We start from the raw sequence: 9,878 nt of genomic DNA, 5'->3' as shown, positions 1-9,878 counted from the left end.
GATCACTATGCGGTCTCCGTACAGCACAAGACCCTTTGATGTTGACAGGCTGTGACCGCAGTGGTGATATGCTTAGCCTTGCGCTGGTACACTGCCCACGTACTTTGGCCATCCCTCTTTGATCAGTCTGCTCACGACCAGCAGGTCGTGGTCCGCTCTTGTCTCTCGCTTGATCCTTTCCAGTTTGGATGGTGACACAGGCCACGCCTCGTGAGCTGCATCCTCAAACGCTTAAACATCACTGGTCAGTTCCGACACTTCACTCAGGATCACAGACAATGGCTGTCTGGAAAGCCGTGTCCGCCCAGCCCGTAGCCGCTTGCGTCTGCACTCACTATCATGGGTTCGTTCACATCGTAGAATGCCAGTGTAGGTGCGGTAGAGATGAGTCACTTCACCTTATTGAATGCAACGTCCAGAACGACATTCTCAAGCCTGGCACGTCACATGGTGGCTGTAGCCCTGTGATGGCGCTTACTTTTGAGGGGTCAGGCTGGATGCCTTCACTGTCGATCCGATGCCCCAAATAGTTAAACTGTTTCTGCCGCAGGAAGCATTTATTGTCGTTGAGCTTCAGATCAGCGCTCTCCATGATACGTAGAACGTTCTGTAGTCTCTCCTCGTGCTCTGTGTCGTCCCTGCCATGGACCAAGACGTCATCCATGTAGATCTCTACTCCCTCCTGGCCTCTGAACAGCACTGACATTTCTCTCTGAAAGATCTCCGGTGCGCTGGAGATCCCGAAAGGAAGGCGCTTGAAAAATAACCTACCCACTGGGGTGATGAACGTGGTCAGTTTGGCTGTGTCTCTCTCTAGTGGAATTTGCCAGAAGCCACTCGCCGCGTCGAGCAGGGAGAACACTCGAGACTCTGCCAGCTTCGGTAATATGTCGGCAGAACAAATCTCTCCCTCTTCACAGCCGTGTTCAGTCTTTTCAGATCAACACAGATCCTCACCTCCCCAGTTTTCTTGGGAACTGGAACTATGGGAGCGCACCACTCTGTCGGTGTCCAGTTCAGCCTTGACCTTGGTAAGCAGGGGGGGCAGACACCCTTCTTGCTATAGTAATGCTGTATGGGACAGCATCGTCCCGCAGTGATATTTTCACAGGCTTTATTTTAGGCCCAGGTCTGCCCCACTCTCCGCCAGATCCGCCCCACTCTCTTCACAAGTCCCATCGCCGCCGCAACATCACGGCCCAACAGGTTGCTGCCATGAGCTGTCTTGATCACATGGATGTCGAACTTGTATTTCCGACCTTTGTACTTGGTTGCAGCAGAGAAAAGTTAAGACAGTTAAGCCTACCTCCGGGGCTCTCGAAAGCTTCGTGGTTGCTGGACAACCGGGGCAGGCGTTTGAGCTGATGGAATGCATTGTCTGAAATCACGCTTGCATCTGCTCCAGTGTCGATCTTGAAAGTGACAGGAATGTCACAGACGTTTAACTTAACAGTCCATGGCCTATTGGAATCCATCACATAGAGGTATGATGTTTTAACCTCACCAAGGAAGTGTCCGTCATTTTAACCGTTGTACCCGTCATGCTGCTCCATCGTTGTCAGCTCATTCACTCTCGCAGAGCGGCACACAACGGCAAAGTGCCCAATCTTCTGGCAGTTCCTGCATTTTGCCTGCCTGGCCGCACAGTGTGCGCTGGTCAGGTGGTCCCTTACACACCTGAAGCACTTTGTTTCCCCAGCGTGATGCCGTGACGCCTGGAAGCCGCCGCTGCCTCGTGCCCCTCCTCGTCCTCTGTGTTGTTGTTGTTGTTGTTGTTGGAAAGGCGCAGTGCGCGCATTGTTACTCACCTCCTTCAACATTGCTGCAGCCCCACAGTTACAGGTGCATGTATGAGAGACCTCACTCAGGAATGTAGCATCATCACATAAGACTGGCTGCATGATAGGTAACACCTTGATCAACCATGTTAGGTATGCTGATGATTTGGCCATTGTTTCCCTGTGTAGTGCTGGGTTCCAGCAGCTACTGAACATTTGCTCTGATTATGGAGTCACGTATGGTGTCATATACAATGCCAAAAAGAGTGTGGTAGTCATTTGCAGGACCAATTAGGATCAGAAACAACATTTTCCAGTATTCTACTTGTCGGATCAAACCCTCTCTGTATGTAACAAAATATTTGGGGCACATCATTACTGATAAGATGGAAGATGATGCTGACATGTACCGGCAGCGAAGAATTATCTATGCCCAAGCTAATATGTTAGCCAGGAAATTTCACTACTGCTCAGTTAAGGTCAAGGTGAACCTATTTAGAGCGTACTGCACCCTTATGGGTGAATTATAAAAAAAGAGAGTCTGCGCAAGCTAAAGGTGGCTTATAATGATGCTCTCGTCATTCTCCTGAAGCAACCTAGGGGTGGGCAGTGCTAGTCAGCTCTTCTGCGACTTTGGTCTAACCACCTTCCAGGCTCTCTTGAGAAACCTTATGTTCAGCTTTAAAAGCAGACTTGATGCGTCACATAATAACGTGATTAAGGTGTTGACCAATCCTAGGTTTAGCACTGTTAGATACCGCTCTTTGATGTGGAAACATTGGTATGAGTGCCTCTTATAGATTTCTTTATATTTGATGTATCCTGTAGCCTATGAGAGGTTGCACTCAGAGATGTGAAATTAAACATGTCTAGTTTCTTTTAATTAATCACAAAAAAGAGCATAATATAGCCATACCAATTACATGGAAACAAGCATGCACAGAAAGACCAGAATTAACTTAAATCCGAATGAGTGTTTACATGAGTCCACAATTGTTTCAATAGGATTTAAAAATGGAATAAACCGGTCAGTTACATCAGATCTAAGTTTAAATCAGATTGGCCATTTTCATTCCGATTTAAGTTTTTGTAGGTGTTTACATGACAACTTTTAATAGGATTTAACTTTATTCTGAATGAAAAGGGGATTTAACTGTCTATGTAAACGTAGCCATTGGCTACGTTTACATGAAGGGTGATCATTCCGAATAAATACTTCCGAATAAAATACATCCGATGTAATGGTTTTTGCCGCGAGTTTACATGGGAAATGGTCATTCCGAATGAGTTAATTCACGTGAAACTACGCCATCTGTTGGACACATAAAATATAGGCAGTTCATTCATTGTGACTGTCTCAACAATACAAACATATTACAGACGAAAGACGATACTTTGAAATCCCATCATTTCATTCCGCAGTAGCTTTGAGGCTGCTGGTTGGATAGGGGCGGGCATATATGTTTACCGTCTTTTTTTCCCCCACTCGCTGGCCGCTGCGGCTCCGCTGGGAAGGTGATCATCTCGTTTTTATTTGTACTTTATTATCTACAGCACGGCCAGGGCACGCAACACTGATGATTATTATTGTATCGGGTCGCTCGTTATTTTTGAGAGAGAGAGAGACACCGTTGAACACACACACACACGATTGTAAACGCGTCGGATGCCAAGTTCTTCCGCGCATTATTTATTTCCCAGTCCCACCAGAGACTCATAGCTAGTAACCTCGCATCAGTGTGTGTGTGTGTGTGCGTGCGCAAAGCCGTGCATGCATGTGTAGTTTGCTTTCAGCATCACTAATACTACAAAACAAGTTAACAACACATAATAATAATAATAGCCCATCCGTTACTACATTTACGTTTAAAAACACGGCTGAAACATGAAGTGGAGTCTGTCAACTCCCGCAACTTCCTTCTTCCGATATTGCGCTGCAATGTAACTAGGATTCGCCACCCGAAGGGCGTATTATGTCAACTGTCAACATGGCTATAATCTACTACGTTACTGTATCGTTTACATTAATCATTGCCTCTCAAACCCACATACCACGTGTAATGTGCGTTGCCTAACCAAAAGAACAGACATATAAACAATCAACATGCCGCTCGATGGCATGTCGACAGCTTGCAGATCTATATCGACCTCACTCTGACCGTCACTCGGTCAGAACAACGAATGATGCCCTCATCTTCCTCTTTTCGAGATCAAATATATCAAAATAGTCATGCCCACATGACCCGTAGGAGGCGGTCTCACCGTATAAGTTCCAGCCGGTGCGGCCGGCTCCGCCTCTTTGCCTCTCTCGCCTCATGAGATCTGGAAGGTAAGTATTAATGGTATTGTATCTTTGAGATCTACTGTTAATGCTGACTGCTTGGCTTTCGCTAGTAGTCTTTTTTTCCACACTCACTGCTTTGGAAACCCGTACACTTCGGTGCAGGCGCCTGGCGTCCCTGTGGGTTGCAGTGTTTGTGTGACTTTATAGCCGACTGTGTTTGTTTGCTATGCTAAACTGTAACACGTTGTGGTATACTTGTTGGGTTGCCTACAGGGTTTCCCGTCAGTTAGGCTACCTTAAGAGTTCCGTTGTTACGGAACGGCCGTGACACGGCGATTTTAATGTTGTTGTTTGTACCCGTCGCTGCGCTGTTTGCAGCTGCGGGGGGAAACTGACAGGTTCCATCCAAGTTGGTGGCATTCCGGTCAATTCCGCGTGGGTTCCTTCACATGCGATGTAGACTGTAGTTATCCACATTAGTTGATTCTAGTGGAGTCACTAAGTGAGATTTCTTAACTTGTCCTCCCTTCATACTGAGTGTATTGTAAGTGGGGGAGAAGAAGCTGTTTAATCCCTTCAGTCACTGAGTTGGATTGTTATACTCTGCTACATACTGCCATTGATACACCTGGTGCTGTCCGCAGCCTACAGGTTTTGTGTTTGGTCTTGCTAATCCCCCTCTCATATGTTCGCGTATGGTGAGTATACTTGATTAACATTGCTATTATTCTGCATATTGCTATTGTTACCCCTGGTGCTACGCTGTCCGCAGCGGGCGGGGTTTGTTTTGTTGTTACAACTAGTTTCCCTCATACGTGCGTGTATAGTGGGTGTACGTTTGTTAACATTGCTATTATTTTGCATGTTGCTATTATTACCCCTGGTGCTACGCTGTCCGCAGCGGGCGGGGTTTGTTTTTTGTTACAACTAGTTCCCCTCATACGTGTGCGTATAGTGGGTGTACGTTTGTTAACATTGCTATTATTGCATATTGCTATTATTACCCCTGGTGCTACGCTGTCCGCAGCGGGCGGGGTTTGTGTTGTTACAACCAGTCCCTCTCATACGTGCGCGTATAGTGAGTATACTGAGTAACATTGCTGTTATTTGTGCATGCTACTATGTTCTACCCCCGGTGCCGTCCGCAGCCTACAGGGTTGTTTTGGGTTTCCTAATTCCCCTCTCATACGTGCGCGTATAGGGAGTATACTTGCTTAGCATTGCTATTATTTTGGCATGCTGCTGTTTAATACCCCTGGTGCTACGCTGTCCGCAGCTAGCAGGGCTTGTTTGGTTACAACTAGTCCCTCTCATACGTTCGCGTATGGTGGGTTACGTTGATTAACATTGCTAGTATTTGTGCATACTGCCGTTTACTACCCCTCATGCTACGCTGTCCGCAGCCGGCGGGGTTTGGTTTTTGTGTTGCTGATTATTCCCTCTCATGCGTTCGCGTATGGTGAGTTACGTTGATTAACGTTGCTAGTATTGTGTGCATACTGCCATTTACTACCCCTGATGCTACGCTGTCCGCAGCGGGCAGGGTTTGTTCCTTGTTACAATCAGTCCCTCTCATACGTGCGCGTATAGTGAGTAGACGCTGTTTGGCTAATATTGTTTATAAAGTGTTGCATACGGCTATTTTCTACCCCGGGTGCTACGCTGTCCGCAGCTGGCGGGGTTGTGTTTGTTATGCTAACTATTCCCCCTCATACGTTCGCGTATAGTGAGTGGACGTTTGATTAAATACTGTAATACATTGTGCATATTGCTGTTCGCTACCCCTGGTGCTACGCTGTCCGCAGCTGGCAGGGTTGGTTTTTGTTAGCCTAAATCCCCTCTCATACGTTTATGTATAGTGAGTGGGTGTTTTGAGTTCGCCTAGTATTACCCTGTTACCACACTGTTCGCAGCGGGTTGGGTTCGGCGTTCGGCTCCCTCAAGTACGCGCGCGTACGGTGAGTAGGTTTGTTTACCGGTATATTGCGGCCCCTGATACTGCTGTTCGCAAGCGGTTTGGGTTTTCCTGCATATCCCTAGGTACGTTCGCGTGCTGTGAGTGGGCGGTAACTGAGCTGCTATGGCCTCCTACGTCTGCTGCTGTTGTCAGGCAGCCATGGACCCCCGTGACGGCCACCGGGAATGTCCCGTTTGTTTGGGCAGAGCCCATGTGCAGCGGGACGTCGAGGGCCCCTGTGTTGCTGCCATCGACTTGCCCTATGCAGAGAGGGCTCGGCGTGCATGAGGAATGGCACCGCTACATCCACATGGACAAGAGTGATGCTGCTGATGTCAGTCCTGTGGAGTGGTGGGCAGCCAGGGAGGACAGGATGCCCAATCTGTCCACAATAGCAGCACTGTACCTCCATCACCCCACTACCTCAGTGGATGTTGAGAGACTTTTCTCACACTACACTATGCTGCTTACACAGTACAGACGGAGCCTGACTGAAAACAACATTAAGATGATTGTCAAGTTCAACTGTCGGCAGCAGAACCCCCACGCACTGTCTGACTGACTGAAAGCCACAGGCTAGCTGGCTGACTGACTGACTGGAATTGACTGACTGACTGGCTGCTTGGCTGAATGACTTGACTGAAAGCCACTGACTGACTGGCTGAAAGCCACTGACTGACAAGCCACTGACTGACTGGCTGAAAACCACTGACTGACTGACTGGCTGAAAGCCACTGACTGACTGACTGACTGGCTGAAAACCACTGACTGACTGACTGACTGACTGGCTGAAAGCCACTGACTGACTGACTTACTGAATGATTATTTTAATGTTGTATTTGTAATTTATTCATTTATTATTTGTTGCATGTTTTTTTTTAATTAATACGTTTTTATTGGTAGAGAGGGCAGAGAGGGCTCGGCGTGCATGAGGAATGGCACCGCTACATCCACATGGACAAGAGTGATGCTGCTGATGTCAGTCCTGTGGAGTGGTGGGCAGCCAGGGAGGACAGGATGCCCACATTGATTATAGTACTGGATAACTGTCTAACACCTTAAAAGGGAAAGAAAACACCCCGCAGAATCCCACAGATTTTCCTCCGAAATCACCGCAGAAAACCAGAAAAAAACCCGCAGATTCCGTTTGGCCCTAGTCATGACCTTGCTTTGCCTATTATATTTTCCAATGATATGACATGCATGAAAAAATATCTGAGTATCTGCTTATCCAATTTTAACCGTTTAGCACCAATAATGAATTAGAAAAATGGGTTTTACAACTTTTTGCGTGAGAAATGTTCCGCTATTAATTATTTTTATTTCATTCAATTTGTGTTATATGTAATTCGTTGAACTGACCAATTAAGTACACATCATATCTTCCATTAGAATGACTGGGTACAATTTTAAATGCTTGAACTTAATACAACTGCCACCACCTTATTAATCAATAGGCTACTATAGACAACAACCCAACCAGCACCACCCCTTTGCTGATCACTAGCACCCTTTATCAATGTTCTATCTGAATACTGCTATATTGTGAAAAACCAACCACTGAACCTCCTTTACAATGTGTATATGAATCAAATATTGTTCTCAGTTTCACATCAACACATGTTCAGTCCACCTTAAGGCTCATACATAGTCTGGATTTACGGTGGTTAGGTGACCACCGAACTACAACATGACGTCACGAGCCACGGTGAAGAGCAAACCACCGCCACCGCTCCAGCCCATCTCTCTGTTTTTACTCACCACCGCTCAATGTTATTTCAGCTCCGGTGGTCAGCTCACCACCGGAGCGGTGGTCACCTCATCACCGAAAATCCAGACTATGAATATAGCTAGGCGGGAAATAGAGATGATAGTTCAGTTGGTGATAGAAGCATGAAATTTGGTACAGATGACCTTTATATGACCATAAGCGATAATCAACCTCGGGCCACGCAAAATTCCTCCATTTTCCAAGATGGCCGCCAGTTTGCAATTGGACATATGGCGGGAAATAGAGGTGATAGTTCAGTTGGTGATAGAAGCATGAAATTTGGTACAGATGACCTTTATATGACCATAAGTGATAATCAACCTCGGGCCACGCAAAATTCCTCCATTTTCCAAGATGGCCGCCAGTTTGCAATTGGACATACGGCGGGAAATTGTATTGTATTGTATACTTTATTAGTCTCCCGAGGAAGAAATTTGTCTTAGACAAAGGGCCCGCATGCAAGCGTAACCCTAGTCCATGTCGCCGCAGTGCAGCGCCAAATACATCTTTCTTGCATCATAGAAAAAAAGAAAGAAAGAGAGAATGGGGGATGGGGGGGGGGGAGCAGATGGAGGGGGGGGGGGATGAAGACATCATAACACATACAGTTGCATTGTGTAGGCACGGAAGCTTGGGTGGGGGGTTTGTTTAGGGTCGGGGGCTTGGGCCAGGCACAAAAAAGCTCTCTTCCTACGCAAGCCATCGAAGGGATGGGCTGCGCGGGGGTAGGAAAAAAAAGATACCTAGCTGCCGGGGGGGGGGGGGGGGGGGGGGGTAGAAGGCGGTTGTGTGTAAGACATGTGTGTCCATGAGAACAGTTCGGTGGAAAGTTCATTTCCCATGTGTTTGTGTAAGTGTGTGTTCCTGGCATATCTCCCCAAGGTCATGTCACGTTGCCTCAAAGTCCTGCGTTATCATGGCGAGTTCAGTGGAAACGAACACGGCCCATAGTCTGAAGACTATAAAACTTAGAATTTCCCCTAATTTTGGTATAAGATATGTCCTGGAGGTATTTCTACCAAGTGAGATAAAACAATAACATTAGGTTCCAATATGGCGCCATATTTTTCAATATGGCTGCTGAGAAATTGCATAAATGTACATCTGCTCATGGTTAATCCACAGTTTGTGATACAAGCATAAAATTTGGCACAGATTACCATTATACCACCCTAATTGATAATCAACATTAGGCAACGCATTTTTCAAGATGGCCGCCAGTTTGCAATTGGACCTATACGTTTTTCAATATGGCTGCCGAAAATTTGCAGAAATATAGGCCTATATGGTTATTCCACATGAACTTGTAACACATGTATTTGTAAATTACCATACACAGAATCCATTTATGGCACATTCTCTTATTCTCTTATTCTCTTATTCTCTTATCTCTTATTACTTATTACTTACCTACCTACCTACAAGTAGGTAGGTAGGTAAGTAATAAGTATATAGAGATTGGCCTACTGGCAGTATCATATTCTGTCCTCTTGGATGTATATTCAACCAGTGTTTCCCAGGCTGCACCACGGGGAGGTTTCTGTATATTCAGCCCATTTTTTTATTTTATTTTATTTTTTACATTTTAAAGTGATTTTGTAGCTTTTGAATGACCTAAGTTCAAATAGGGTGACATATGTTAAATATTATTATATCACCATACACAAACTTGCATCCCATAAAGCTTAGTGCTTTTTTATTTTTTTGTTAGCAATCTAGCAACTGCAACCACAGAGGTGTGTGCAAATAAGCCCAGACTTAAAACATTTGCAGCGGCCACAACATTCCTTTTTGCAATCACATCGCGTCAGCTCCTGGCATGATTTGGCCACTGCTGGAAGATCTGTCCAGTGTGGAAGCCAGGTTCTGTCCGTCTGGTGCCATCCCCAGTGGATTGGACTTGGCAAAACAGGACTGCACAAGAGTGACTGGCCCCATATATGTCCTGCTTGGTATGCAGCTCTCTTGCAATGTTCCTTTAGAGCGGCACTTGTTGGTGGAATGCAATCATATAATCGCTGCTTTCTAGCAAACAAGTCCAGTCGTGCCTCATTCACTGCCTTGTAGGAACTACTTTTATCGTACATG

Source organism: Protomyctophum bolini (assembly GCF_963924005.1).
Source record: "Protomyctophum bolini genome assembly, chromosome: 21".
Taxonomy (NCBI): Eukaryota; Metazoa; Chordata; class Actinopteri; order Myctophiformes; family Myctophidae; genus Protomyctophum; species Protomyctophum bolini.
The sequence above is the reverse complement of the archived record's forward strand: the minus strand, read 5'-3'. Positions refer to the sequence as shown.